This window comes from Chiloscyllium punctatum, chromosome 20 (assembly GCF_047496795.1).
Source record: "Chiloscyllium punctatum isolate Juve2018m chromosome 20, sChiPun1.3, whole genome shotgun sequence".
Lineage (NCBI taxonomy): Eukaryota > Metazoa > Chordata > Chondrichthyes > Orectolobiformes > Hemiscylliidae > Chiloscyllium > Chiloscyllium punctatum.
In genome coordinates, this window is record NC_092758.1 from 48,106,333 (window position 1) to 48,121,156 (window position 14,824).

Below are 14,824 nucleotides of genomic sequence, written 5' to 3' on the forward strand. Positions count from 1 at the left end.
AACCTCCTTCCCTATTGCTCCTGGCCTATGTGAAGAAACTTTACCCTTGCATGTATATTTTATAAACAGATCTAGCACTTTCCCCTTAATCAATCTTTGATCATTTTGTACACTCTGAGGCACGTGTCTAGCTTCCCTTGTCCTGTTTGTCCGAAACTTCCACACTTGTTTGGTTTTCCTTCATCTGGCCTTCTCCTAGCCCACCAACAATGTGATTTTGTGTGGCCCACTTTATTACAATGAAAACACCTGAGCCTTTTAACTTCTTTGTCCCCCTCAAGGATTTCTTTTTTTACCACGTGGCAAATTATCCTTATGATCTTCACTGAGATCCACCTTTCCCTTTCCACATGAGGATTTCTCTTTGGCCTAATTTCTATCCCACATGGATTGAAATTGATTCTGGAAGCCAAACCATGTTTTATGGACCAGTTCATAATCACCAGCCACTTCAGCTGCTAACCTTGCTGTTTTAACTCTGCTCTTCCACATGAGCTCACATTAATTCCTCACTGGGCCTACCCTCAGCTTTTATCTCCAGCCTTTTAAGCTTTACAGGTGTCAGTTTTTGAAGTTCAAAAGCTCTCTATGTTTCTTTCTCTGTTCTCTCTCTTTCCATCTCTTCTGCTGCTTTCTCTTTTTCTTTCTTTTCTGCTGCTCTCTCTTTTTCCTTCTTTTCTGCTTTTAATCATAACTCAAACTGTTTCATTTCTGCTGCCCTTTCCTTATCTCTCGCCTCGAACTCAAGCTGCTTCATTTGCAATCGAATTATTCCTATCTCTATAGTTTCCGATGGTTTCTCCAGCAAGTTTAAATGCTGAGCTACTGCTGTAATTATCTCTCCTTTCCTCACATGAGCAGACAGTTCCAATTCCAACTTCTCTGCTAATTCTTGCAACTTGGTCATCACTTTTTGCAAAACTTCCAAATTCACTGCATCCACATCCAGAAAACTTTTAGCAACTGAAAGAGCCATTACTATCCCAACCTTTGTCTACACATGAAACCAACACCGAAAATAAAGACATTAGCACCTACCACTCACTGCTTGAAATCCTGGAAAGAGCCCCAATCTGTTTGGGACTAAGCAGGACCACTCAAAACATTTTTAAGCGGGCAGCTCAGACCATAACTTTGCAATTTGTTTCGATAAGTGTACAGTGAAAATTAGCACTGGGATTAAGTTAGCTAGGTTGACCACTAGACTTTAAAACAGATATACATTTATACACAAAATCACACAATGAAACACCAGGAACAGAATAAAGAACCCCTACAGAACTCAACCTATCCAACTAGACTTAATTATGCTGTTCCGAATATACACAACAATCCCAATAAGCAAACTCCCTCTAAAGACCAATATAAATGGAACACATGCTTACAGGTTGAAGTTGAAGGGCAGAAAAGAGAGAGAGAGTTTCCAAACAGTTCCCTGTTAAAGTTAGATTAGATTACTTACAGTGTGGAAACAGGCCCTTCGGCCCAACAAGTCCCCACCGACCCACCCATACCCATACATTTACCCCTTACCTAACACTACGGGCAATTTAGCATGGCCAATTCAACCTGACCTGCACATCTTTGGACTGTGGGAGGAAACCGGAGCACCAGGAGGAAACCCACATAGACATGAGGAGAATGTGCAAACTCCACACAGTCAGTCGCCTGAGGCGGGAATTGAACCTGGGTCTCTGGCACTGTGAGGCAGCAGTGCTAACCACTGTGCCACTGTGCCGCCCAACCAGTTCAAGACTGAACTAAAACTGCTCATCTAGAGAGCTGACCACTGCCCTTTCATTATACAGGTCACTTTTGAAACATGACCACTTTGGCCTGAAGTCTCATCTGTTTACATATAAACAGAAGACCTCTCAAAATCCTTTTCATCTCTGTACCAAACCAGACTGATTGTAGCCTGGCCCACTTTATTGCCTCTCTGAAAAAAAATCAAGGACAGAGTCTCTTTAAGCCCTGGAACAGCTTTTAGAAATACAAGGGACCAGCTTTGTGACAACCTCAATATTCTGTAATCTTTCAATTTCCTATCACTATATTTGTTGTTGAGGGCTTCAGACTGTTTGAGGTCTATATTTCAGGTGTAGGTGTAACCTCCTCAGACTGTCTGATGGAAACATTTGGGTCCCTGGCAAAGGGAATTTCTAAGTAACTTGAAGTGAATGATCCTTTAATGCTGAACCCTTTCTCCTCTTGCTTGTTGGTAGTAAATATCACCAGTCTCATGCCTTGAGAGGTTGGGGCACCTGGCGGGAATTCAAGATTCAGTTGTCAATTCTTATCGAGCCAATTGATGGATTAATATAAGGCGCAAACAAGTTGATGAATGAACTATGGCATGAGATACTGATTGTTGTGCAGCACCTGGGTTCCTCTGGAAGCTGCCACCTGGTCCAAAAATCACGTTGGAGCCACAACATCTGGCAAGGCTTGTGTTGAATCCTCTTCCCTTAAAACTCTCTCACACATGTCCCTACTTGCCTATCCAGCTGCATCATTTCATGAATGGTCAGGTCAGAGGCTCATCATGTGAACTGAATTCAGCAGGAATGTATTCTCCAGTGTTCCCAGAGCAATAAAGGCCTCAGCCAATTATTCCTTCCCTAGTTGGGTGCCCAATGCTTACCTGAAGTGTGGAGTGACAGATTACCTACCAACGTGAGATGTCTCTGTGCTGGTGGAGATTAGAGAGGGTGATCATGATTGCTTTAAAAGTGTAGCACTCCTCTGAGGAGCTAATACTAGCTGTGCGCAAGGTGTTAGTAGACATGGCCCTCGGGGCTGGGGGGAGGTCTTCATCTTTTGCTCCTGTTTTGGGATGGAATCTTGAGGTTCCACAGAAGAGCGTAAAGATTTCGAAGGTTTCAAGACATTGCCCTTACCCGAGTCTCTTTTTTGGATCTTGATGCTTTTTGTGTAAGAGTGAGTAACATTTTGGAAGCTTTCTTAATAGCTGGCTTTAGATATCCAATTTGTCCTTGAACACAGGAATGAACATATTTTCGCTTAAGGGTCAACTCATTTATGTTCATTCACTGGCATTTATTGCCATCCCTAATTGCCCTTGAGAAAGGGGCAATTAGCTGCGATTAGACCTTGGGGTGTAGATGAATCCACAGTACTGTTACGCATAGGCCCCAGCTATGCCTGTCTCTTTGTCAGCCACATAGAACAGTCCATCTTCCGTAGTTACACTGGCACCATTCCCCTCCTCTTCCTCTGCTACATTGATGACTGCATCGGCACCGCCTCGTGCTCCCGCGAGGAGGTTGAGCAATTCATCAACTTCACCAACACATTCCACCCTGACCTTAAATTTACCTGGACCATCTCTGACACCTCCCTCCCCTTCCTGGACCTCTCCGTATCCATCAATGATGACCAACTTGACACCGACATTTTTTACAAACACACCGACTCCCACAGCTACCTGGATTACACCTCTTCCCACCCTAACTCCTGCAAAACTGCCATCCTGTATTCCCAATTCCTCCACCTCCCCTGTATCTGCTCCCAGGCGGACCAGTTCCACCACAGAACACACCAGATGGCCTCCTTCTTTAAAGACCGCAATTTCCCTTCCCATGTGGTTGAAGATGCCCTCCAACGCATCTCATCCATGTCTTGCACCTCTGCCCACAAACCCCACCCCTCCAACCGCAACAAGGACAGAACCCCCCCCAATCTTCACCTTCCACCCTACTAACCGTTGCATAAACCACATCATCCGCTCACATTTCCGCCACCTTCAAACAGACCCCACTACCAGGGATATATTTCCCTTACCACCTCTTTCTGCCTTCCGCAAAGACCATTCCCCATGACTACCTGGTCAGGTCCATGCCCCCCAACAACCCACCCTCCCATCCTGGCACCTTCCCCTGCCACCGCAGGAATTGCAAAATGTGCGCCCACACCTCCTCCCTCACCTTCATTCAAGGTCCCAAAGGAGCCTTCTACATTCAGCAAAGTTTCATCTGCACATCCACCAATGTTATTTATTGCATCTGTTGCTCCCGATGCGGTCTCCTTTACATTGGGGAGACTGGACGCCTCCTAGCAGAGCGCTTCAGGGAATATCTCCGGGACACCTGCACCAATCAACCACACGGCCCTGTGGCTCAACATTTCAACTCCCCCTCCCACTCTGCCGAGGACACGCAGGTCCTGGGCCTCCTTCACCGCCGCTCCCTCACCACCTGATGCCTGGAGGAAGTACACCTCATCTTCCACCTCAGAACACTTCAACCCCAGGGCATCAATGTGGACTTCACCAGTTTCCTCATTTCCCCTCCCCCCACCTTACCCCAGTTCCAACTTTCCAGCTCAGCACTGTCCTCATGACCTGCCCCACCTGCCAATCTCACTTCCCACCTATCCACTCCACCCTCCCTCTGACCTATCACCTTCATCCCTACCTCCATCCACCTATTATACTCTTGGCTAACTTCTCCCCAGCTCCCCCTCCCCTCCCATTTATCTCTCCACACCGGAGGCTCCCTGCCTTCATTCCTGATGAAAGGCTTTTGCCTGAAGCATCAATTTTCTGGCTCCTTAGATGCTGCCTAACCTGTTGTGTTTTTCCAGCACCATATTAATCTCGACTCTGATCCCCAGCATCTGCAGGCCTCACTTATGCCGAGGCAAATTAAAGATTTTTAATCAGCAACATGGATGCAACAGCAACACAGTTTCCATTAAGGATTCTGTCTGGTTTGGAGGCAATATGATTACGTTTTTTGAAGAAGTAACAAACAGAATTGATGAGGGCAGAGTGGTAGACGTGATCTGTATGGACTTCAGTAAGGTGTTCGACAAGGTTCCCCATGGCAGACTGGTTAAGAAGGTTAGATCTCATGGAATACATGGAGAACTAGCCATTTGGATACAGAATTGACACAAAGGTAAATGACAGATGGTGATGGTGGAGGGTTGCTTTTCAGACTGCAGTCCTGCAACCAGTGGTGTGCAGCAAGGATTGGTGCTTGGTCGCTGCTTTTTGTCATTTTTATAAATGAGTTGGATGTGAACATAGGAGGTATAGTTTGTAAGTTTGTAGATGACACCAAAATTGGAGGTGTAGCGGACAGCAAAGAAGGTTACCTCAGAGTGCAATGGGATCTTGATCAGATGGGCCAATGGGCTGAGAAGTAGCAGATGGAGTTGAATTTAGATAAATGCGAGGTGCTCATTTTGGAAAAGCAAATCAGAGCTTGACTTATACACTTAATGGTCAGGTCCTGGGGAGTGTTGCTGAACAAAGAGCCCTTGGAGTGCAAGTTCATAGCTCCTTGAAAGTAGTGGCAGGAAGATAGAATAGTGAAGAAGGCATTTGGTATGCCTTCGTTTATTGGTCAGAGCATTGAGTATAGGAATTGGGAGGTCAATTTGTGGCTGTACAGGACATTGGTTGGGCCACCTTTGGAATATTGTGTGCATTTCTGGTCTCCTTCCTTTTGGAAGAATGTTGTGAAACCTGAAAGAGTTCAGAAAATATTTACAAGAATGCTGCCAGGGTTGAAGGGTTTGAGCTATAGGAAAAAGCGAAATAGGCTGGGGCTGTTTTCCCTAAAGTGTCGGAGGCTGAGGGGCGACCTTATCGAGATATATAAAATCATGAGGGATGTGGATAGGATAAATAGACAAAGTCTTTTCCCTGGGGTGGAGGAATCCAAAACTAGAGGGCCTAGGTTTACAGTAGATATAAAAGGGACATAAGGGGCAACCTTTTCACACAGAGGGTGGTGCGTGTATGGAATGAGCTGCCAGAGGAAGTGGTGGAGGCTGGTACAATTACAACATTTAAAAGGCATCTGGATGGATATATGAATAGGAAGGGTTAGAGGGATATGGGCCAAGTGCTGACAAATGGGACTAGATTAGGTTAGGATATCTGCTCGGCATGGTCAAGTTGGATGAAGGGTATGTTTCCGTGCTGTACATCTCTATGACGCTAGTGGTGTTCCCATCCATATAGTTCTTTTGTCTTTCTATTTTGTAGAGGGTTTGGAAGGAGACTTGGTGAGTTGTTACAGCGTATCTTATTGATGGCACAGCGTCCTACTGTGTGTTGATGTGAATGGTGTGAATGTTGAAGTAGGGAATGGGGTTTGGATGGAATGCAAATAATGTGGGCTTCCTTGTAATGGATGGTATCAAGATTAAGCATTGTTGGAGCTACACCCATCCAGGAAAGTGACGAGTATCCCCTAAGAGTGTTGGTTTGTGCCTTTTAGTTGATGGGCAGGCTGTTTGGAATCAGCAAGTGAATTAATTACACCAGAATCACCAGTGGCAATTTCCTGGTCACCAATAGATCAGTTTTCAATTTTAGATATTTGAATAATTGCCTTGGTATAATTCATGCTGATATGCCCAAAGCATAACCTTGATCTCTGATTTACTATCACTACATCACCAATTCCCCAGTTTATTCACAGTGTTTAAAAAAGGTTGCACCCAGAAATTTGCCTAGGCCAGCTTGCTAATTTGAAATGAGGTCATTTTTACAACTTCACAACAACGATTTATTAGTTCTCACCGTATAAATGTTTCATTTTTCAGCTTTATAAAGATGCTATTACTTGAATACCTGACCTGAGTGTGAGTTGTTTCCTTTGAAGGAGATGAGATTCAAGAAGAAAATCAGATCAAAAGTATTTACGGATGATGAAATTAAACAAGTTGGAATGGAAATTCAAAAATTAAGTCTAAAATAATATAGCCTAGATTTAACATATGCTATTCTTCCCATTTTTGCTAAATGAGTCACCTAGAAGAGAGTTCTATTAAAAATACCATTGTGGTTCAGTTTTGATATCAAGTCTTGTAAATAATGAATCAAAGGAACTGTAGCCACGGGAATAGCTTTACCTCCATTAGAAGGTGAAATGGAGATATTGGATAAGAAAATAAGGAAATAAAAATCTTGCACTTTCAGTTTGTAACAGGTAAGAATTAAATAGTTTATAATAGTGACTGATTCATGAAACTTGTCAATTTCTTTAAACCTTTTATGTTCAGTGTGAGCTACAATTCATAGAACTATTTTCCATCATAAAACTTCTGGGGTATGCAGTCAGTACTGAATCAATGCAGGGAAGATAAACTAAATCAAATGCTCGCAGAATATCTATCCATTACCATTGACAGATAAATCAAACGTGCGTGTTTGTGTCTTGAAATTATTCATTGGGTCCTCTCTGGACTCAACAGAAATTAAATGCTTGACACAACAGCTCAACCTGAACATTTAACACCTGATTTCCTTTCTTAGTACAGAAGATGAACAACTTAAGAGACAATTCAGAACTGCTTTTTTGATAGGAGATGCATGCAATACACTAGGGTTTAGAGTTTTCAAAAAGTTCAGAAGCATACATTATATATAGACAAGGACACTAAGGGAGTTAAAGAGCACAGGATAAGTTTGCTCACAGATTTAATTGGTTTAATATTTATAATGTGAACGGTGGAAAAGTAAAAGCTGAATCCAAAATTTTCTGTCCTGATCTTGGTCATGGTTTTGACCTGCCTGTGCCTACTTACATTGAGATAGGCAAGATGCAATTTTCCTCAACCATTTTATTCGACTCACAGTAATATTGAGCTTAGTGACTATGAAGCTGCCTGCTGCACTGCTCTATTGCTATCTATCCTGCCTGCTGCTTCAAAACAAACTGTTTTTTTGACTATCATATGCTATAGGTAGCTGACTCTTCTGAAAAGTATTCTATCTGTTAGAGATGATGTTACATAACTGAAATTATGAATTAGAGTCCCTACTATGTGGAAACAGGCCCATCGGCCCAACAAGTTCACACTGACTGCCCGAAGAGTATCTCACCCAGACCCATTCCCTTACCTTATTATTCTACATTTTCCACTGACTAATGCACCTAATGTACACATCCCTGAACATCGTGGACAATTCAGCATGGCCAATCCACCTGATATACACATCCTCGGATTGTGGGAGGAAACCAGAGCACCTAGAGGAAACCCACGCAGACACAGGGAGAATCTGTAAACTCCACACAGACAGTCGCCCGAGGCTGGAATTGAGCCTAGGTCCCTGGAGCTGTGAAGCAGAGTGTTAACCACTGGGCTACTGTGCCATCCCAAATAAAATTCAAATTATCTCTTGTGGAAAATCAGTTTAGAAGCGTTAGGAGAGTTTTATAGCGGACAAGCATGCGGCTGGCCCAACTTAGTTATGCTATATTGGATAGTTTGATTACTATGGTGCACTCTAGGTTACAGGCAACATTCCTCTGGGAAAGAAGGCCTCTAGACACAAGCAGAAGAGAAAATAAGAGCATATTGCCTGGGAAACAAATACCTAGACTCCCTAGACACCATTTATATAGTAGCAATCATGAAGGAATATAATGACTTTGTAGGTATGATTAAGGTGAAAGAACGTAACACCTTAACATTCTATTTCCTGTCAATCAATAACCTCTCACAATGCTCAAGGCACATTCCTGCTTCACTTGCTCAGCAACAGCGCTGGAACTCAGGTCTCATGCTTAGCATTCATGTACTTCACGTCAACCATGTATGAAATTGTACTTTTCAGAATATTCTCGAGTGCCTATACAATTAGCAGGCATTGAAGTGTGACTTCCTCCTTCTCTCTGTTTCACTTCGGAGAAATATCATTCTCAACAGCCAGGGACAGAGTTAAACAGACATAGTAGCCAAAGAGAACACTGGTCTCAAGGCTCTCGTGTTGTCATCTCCTGATACCAGGATTCCATGTAGACATCTCTAAATGAATAGGAAGATGCCTTGTACTCTCTGAGCAATATCTGACAACAGTAAGAAATGACAACTAACATGAGATAAGCAGTAAGATCACCATGAGTAATAATCAAGGAAGAGGTAACATGTTGAATACTTATCCTTCAGTCATTGGCTAAATGAACTGAGACGTAACATAAAGTAAACAATTGTGGTTGGGAAATAATATTTATTGAAATGTGCTCAGAAGATCAAAGGGGCAATCCTCATCAAGCAGTTACCTTCTTCAGATGGAGGAAGACCAGGGCATGGCCTTCCTAAAACCTCAGTTAAAGAGCAGAAGTTTTCCATTACAAGCTGCACAGATCAAGTCTGGTGATCTGTCCAATCATTCTCTCAGGATCCAGGAAACCACTCTCACTCGCTACGGGTTGTAAGCTTTTTCTGTCTATTTAGTTTCTGCATTTAATTTAAACTGTTAACTCTTCAAAAAAAAAACACATTAAAATATGAAATCAATGCCCTTGTTGAGGTAATCTTATAAAGAGGTGTCAGGAAGGGGAGATGATCAACAGTGGCAGCTGTCCTTGTACTCAGGATCATGGATTGCTTCCTTCTCAATTTCTGCTCTGCTTCATCATAAGTATGTCAAAGTATGATGAGATGTGATGGATAAGATAAAAGATAACAACATGGTGATTTATATAATCCACACATTTGTGGGAGGTCTCAGGATGGATTGAAGGAGGTGCCACAGCTACAAAATCCCCATCTTTGACAATATTTCTGCCTCGTATGAATGCTGCTTCTGCTACCTTTGATTGAAAAGTCTTGTTCTTCTCCTAACTCAGAGTTTTGTCTCACTGCTCTTTCTTCTATTTGCTGATCATGTCGTAGCTAAAGTGATGCTGAAAATAATTATCTCAGTACCTGAGTCCATTATTAATCTCTTCTCTAAGACAACAGTAACAACTGCCAATAAAAATTCTGACAACATTCCCCAACACTTCCTCCAGCTCTGTCTCAGCATAAGGAAAAAAATATTCAACTGCAACGTGTTGATTAGCCCTCTAATAAATCCAAGTCTCAAACATGCCATTTTTAAAAAATGGACACATAGAAACACATCAGACAAGGCCTGCATCGTCACAATATACAATCCTGGCATCACATCAGCCTTAGAATTTTTTTTAACATCAGAAGATGCCTATGACACAAGGCAAAGGTCTCAAAAGTGCCTTGGGTTCTTGAACATTTCACCCAGGCACATTCTGAATTGCGTGATTGTAGTATCTTCTCAGATAAATCTTTTCTCAAAATCTCACCTTACATCTGGCAAGCAGACCAACACTATGTTTTGCACACTCCCTCAAAAGTACTCAATCTGCAGCAAATGTGTTCTTTCATATTACGATCCGTCAAAGCTTACCACAGCCGAAGTAGATACACCTCCAGAAAGGTCATACAACATTCCTATTACTGAATTTTAATCTCCTTATGACAGCTCTGACTAACTACTCCAACAGTTAATAAGAAACTCTCTAGTTTTTGGAATACACCTGGTTCACTTGTACCTATTCAGCAAGCATTTTATTGTTTACTTCATTTACCATAAATCATTGGAATTAATCTACCAAAAACCTCTCTCAGTGGATCTCCGTGACTCCAATGACTATTTGCAAAGATTCAAGATATGATTTAGAAGTTAAATTCAAACCAGTTTACCAAAGAACTACTTCTGAAGTTTTTAGTAAACTTTCAAATCCTGTTAAGAACAGAGAAGTTTCTTTAGACATATTATTGAATCTGAGTTCGAAGACAGCCTTAAAATCAATCTTGTTTATTTTGGTCACAACCAAGCAAAGCAGATTCAGCAAATTACATCAATTAATGACCATCACCAGGAGGTGGCCTGAAAGCATCTAACAGGTCCCCAAGCAATGCACAAGTGGGTACAGCAGATGCTGGAGATTAGAGTCAAGATTAGATTGGGGCTGGAAAAGCACAGCAGGTCAGCCAGCATCTGAGGAACAGGAAAATCGACGTTTCAGAAGGCACTCCCAGCCCCAACCTCCTGCCACTTATCTCTTCACCCCCAAGGCTCGCAGCCTCATTCCTGATGAAAAGTTTTTAGCAGAAACGTCGATTTTCCTACTCTGCCTGACCTGCTGTGCTTTTCCAGCACCACTCCAATCTAAGCAAGTAGATTCAATATCATTATTCATAGATGAGCTCGGACACTCCAAGAACTTATAGTCTTTAATGGCCATAGTTTTGCAAGTTCAATGTCAAGTCATACTGGACTATATAGATGTGTAGATAAAAGAAAAACAAAAATTGGCATAAGATTACAATTGATATTGTTCATGAACAAGGATTCAATTAGATTTTTATGACTGGGGATAGAAATTACGAACACTGATTCCGTTCTTGATCTGAGCAAGTGACACTGTCCTGAGTACAGTAGGCCATCTTAGAGCTTCAGATATTCAGCCCTGATGTACCTCCTGGCTCTAGGCCCTGCTGGTGACTGACTATTTCAACAAATTCTCTTTTAAGTCAAAGATAGCCCTAATGCAGCATTTATTGTTAAATTGACTGACATTCAGTATGTTCCATTTACTTAACAAATTGTATCTGAGAATTGTCCATGGTACAGGAATGCAGACCTCGGTAGAGAACGGGTGTTCAATATATCACCTCTTCTCATCATTACTGTTAGTTAAATGGTCTCACAGAACAAGTTGTTCAAACAGTAAAATCCAAGATAGTCAAATGTAAATTGACATGCCAAGACTTTTTGAGAGTAGGCAGGCAGGATGCTGGAACAGGCAGCATCAGGAGGTGGAGAAGTCGACGTTTCAGGTGTAACCCTTCTTCAGGACTGGGGGTGGGTGAAGGGGGTGCTGCAGATAAATGGGGTGGTGGGGGTAGGGTGGTGAGTTGGGGATAGGCGAAGACAGGTACAGAGTATGACCTGGTTAGTCAATGGGAAGGATGAATCTGGTAGGTGGCTGGGAGGAGTTGAAGGGAGGGGAAGGGGCTGGGAATAGAGTCAGGGTTTGGGAAAGGAGGTTATTTGAGAATTGGAGAATTCAATGTTGAGTCTTCTGGGCTGTAGGCTGCCTGGTGTAGACGAAGTGTTGTTCCTCCAATTTGCGGTTTGGTTTGTCGTGACAATGGAGGAGGCCAAGGATGGTCATGTCAGAAAGGGAGTGGGAAGGGGAATTAAAATAAGCAGTGACTGGGAGGTCAGATCAGCCATTGCGGGTCTGGCTGAGATGTACAGCGAAGTGTTCACTAAGTTTAGGTTTGGTCTCCCCTTTCTGGAGAAGACCACATCAGGAACACCTGATGCAGTAAACTAGGTTGGAAGAGAGGCAGGTGAACCTGGAAAGACTTTTGGAGCCCTAAATGGAGTTGAAGGAGGAGCTTACCGGCAGGTCTTGCATCTTTTCCGGTTGCAGGAGAAGGTGCCTGGGGTTTTGGGGCGTTGGTGAGGAGAGTAGCGCAAACCAGGGACTATCGAAGGGAACAGTCTTTGCGGAACGCAGAGGGAATGGGGAGGGAAAGATTTTCTTGGTGGTGGGGTCTAGTTGGAGTTGGCAGAAATGTTTAAGGAAAATGTGTTCGATGCAGAGATTGCTGGGGTGGTAGGTGAGGACAAGGGATCTCTATCTTTTTTGCATTTAGAGGGGGATGGGTTTAGAGCAGTGGAATGGAGAATAGAGGTGGTGTGGTAGAGGGCATTCTGGATGATGGAGGGAGGGAGGAAAAGCACATTGTTCAAAATAGGGACATCTGGGATGCTTGGGAGTGGAATGTCTCCTTGTCCGAGCAGATGCGGCGGAGGTGGAGGAATTGAGAGAATGGGATGGAGTTCTTGCAGGATATTGGATGGGAGGAGGTATAGTCCAAGTAGTTATGGGAGTCTGTGGGTTTGTAGTAAACATCTATCTGGAGACTGTTGCTGGAGATGGAAATGGAGAGTTCAGGAAAGGGGAGGGAGGTGAATTTGAGGGTGTGGTGGAAGTTGTGACGAAGTTGATGAACTACTCCAGTTCAGCCTGGGTGCAGGACGCTGCGCTTATGCAGTCCTCGATGTAACAGCAGAAGAGTTGGGGCACAGTGCCTGTATAGGTACTGAAGAGGGACTGTTTGACATAGTCAACAAAAAGGCAAACATAGCTGAGGCCCATCTGGGTGTCCATGGCCACCCTCTGGATTTGAAGGAAATAAAAGGGAGTTAAAGAAAAAGGTATTAAGGGTGAGGACCAGTTTGGCGAGGCAGAGGAATACTGGATGGGTAGAATCCCTACAGTGTCGAAACAGGCCCTTCGGCCCAACAAGTCCACACCAACCCTCTGAAGAGTATTCCACCAAGACCATTCCCCTCTCCTAGTACTCTACATTTACCCCGACTAACGCACCCTGAACACTGTACGCAATGTAACATGGCCCATCTATGGACTGTGGGAGGAAACCGGAGCACCCAGAGGAAACCCCCACAGACACGGGGAGAATGTGCAAATTCCACATAGACAGTCGTCCAAGGCTGGATTTGAACCTGGGTTTCTGGCGCTGTGAGGCAGCAGTGCTAACCACTGAGCCACCATGCCAGGTTTATTGCAGAGGAAGAAGTGGAGGGTCTGGAGGCCATCCTTGTGGGGCATGGATGTGTCTAAGGACTGCACATCCATAGTGACGATAAAGCACTGAAGGCCGGGGAACTGGAAGTTGCTGAAGAGGGCCTGCTTGGTATTGTGGATGTAGGCAGGAAATACCTGAACCAAGGGAGAGAGGATGGAGTTGAGGGAGGACGAGATGAATTCGGTGGGGCACGACCATGCCAAGATGATGCATCAGCTAAGTTGGGCTTGCGGATTTGGAGAGCAGGTAGAACGGGGCAGTGCAGGGCTGGGGACAATGAGTTTTGAGGCAGTGGAGGGGAGAGCACTGGAGGCAATGAGGGCACGGACAGTGATTTGGCACAGTGGCTTGCCTTGGGGTTGTCGGCAAGGGAGAGGTAGGATGCGGTGTCAGAGAGTTGGTGCTCGGCCTCTGTGACAAGGAGGTTCATTCTTCATCCTAGCCCAGCCTCAGGTTAAATGATGGGGGTTGGTGCAGAGAGAGTCGATCGCTGCACGTTCGGAGGGGGTGAGGTGAGAGTGGGTGAGTGCGTTGTGGAGAAATTGAGGCAACTGATGTAATGTCAGCAATCAGCAATGAAGAGGTCTAGGGCAGGTACAAGGCAAACGGGGACCCAACTGGAGGGGGAAGGTTGGAGAAGGCATCCTCAGAGGGAGGTTGGGAATTTTAGTTAAAGAAGAAGGCACAAAGGTGGAGGCAGCAGAAGAAGAGCTCCACATCATGGCAGGTGCAGAAGACTTTCTGATAGTTAAGCTAAATCTATCAGTTACTCATCAAGACAACATTTCACCTCAGCCTCTCATCTTTGGAAGAAAGATCCACAAAGGATGATAGTTCAGATACTGAAGATATCATTTCTGACAATGGTTACAGATTTTTGACAAATGATACATATCAATCCCCAATGACAAATGGCACACAACAAGGTGAAGCTACACAGCCAAGTCAAGATATTTGTATAAGGAGAAGTTTGATTGCATTATGCATTAATCAAACATTTATTTTGCAGTTGAAAGTGTGTACTGTACCTTTAAGGGAGAGTGAATGCAGTTCTGAACTGAGAACTTACAAGCACCTATGATATGACTAGATGGCAGTCCCAGAGCGTACTGGAAAATTGAAAATATGTAACATCTGTCTGTGAAATGGATACCTGAGTCGGTTGACAACAATTCACATTTAACCATTCAGTTTAGATTATGCAGCAGGTTGCTAAAACCCAATCACATTTGAATTTATTGTTTTGCCAACATTGAACCAATGAGATGATCTGATGTTGGGGATAAAACAAAAACAGGTATTTTGAAAATTGGAGACAGAGCAACTGCCATTGAGAGAGACCCAAAAAATTAGGAAGCACTGTCTATCAAAGTTACCCTTTCATATGAAACATATTTGCAATAAAAAGAAA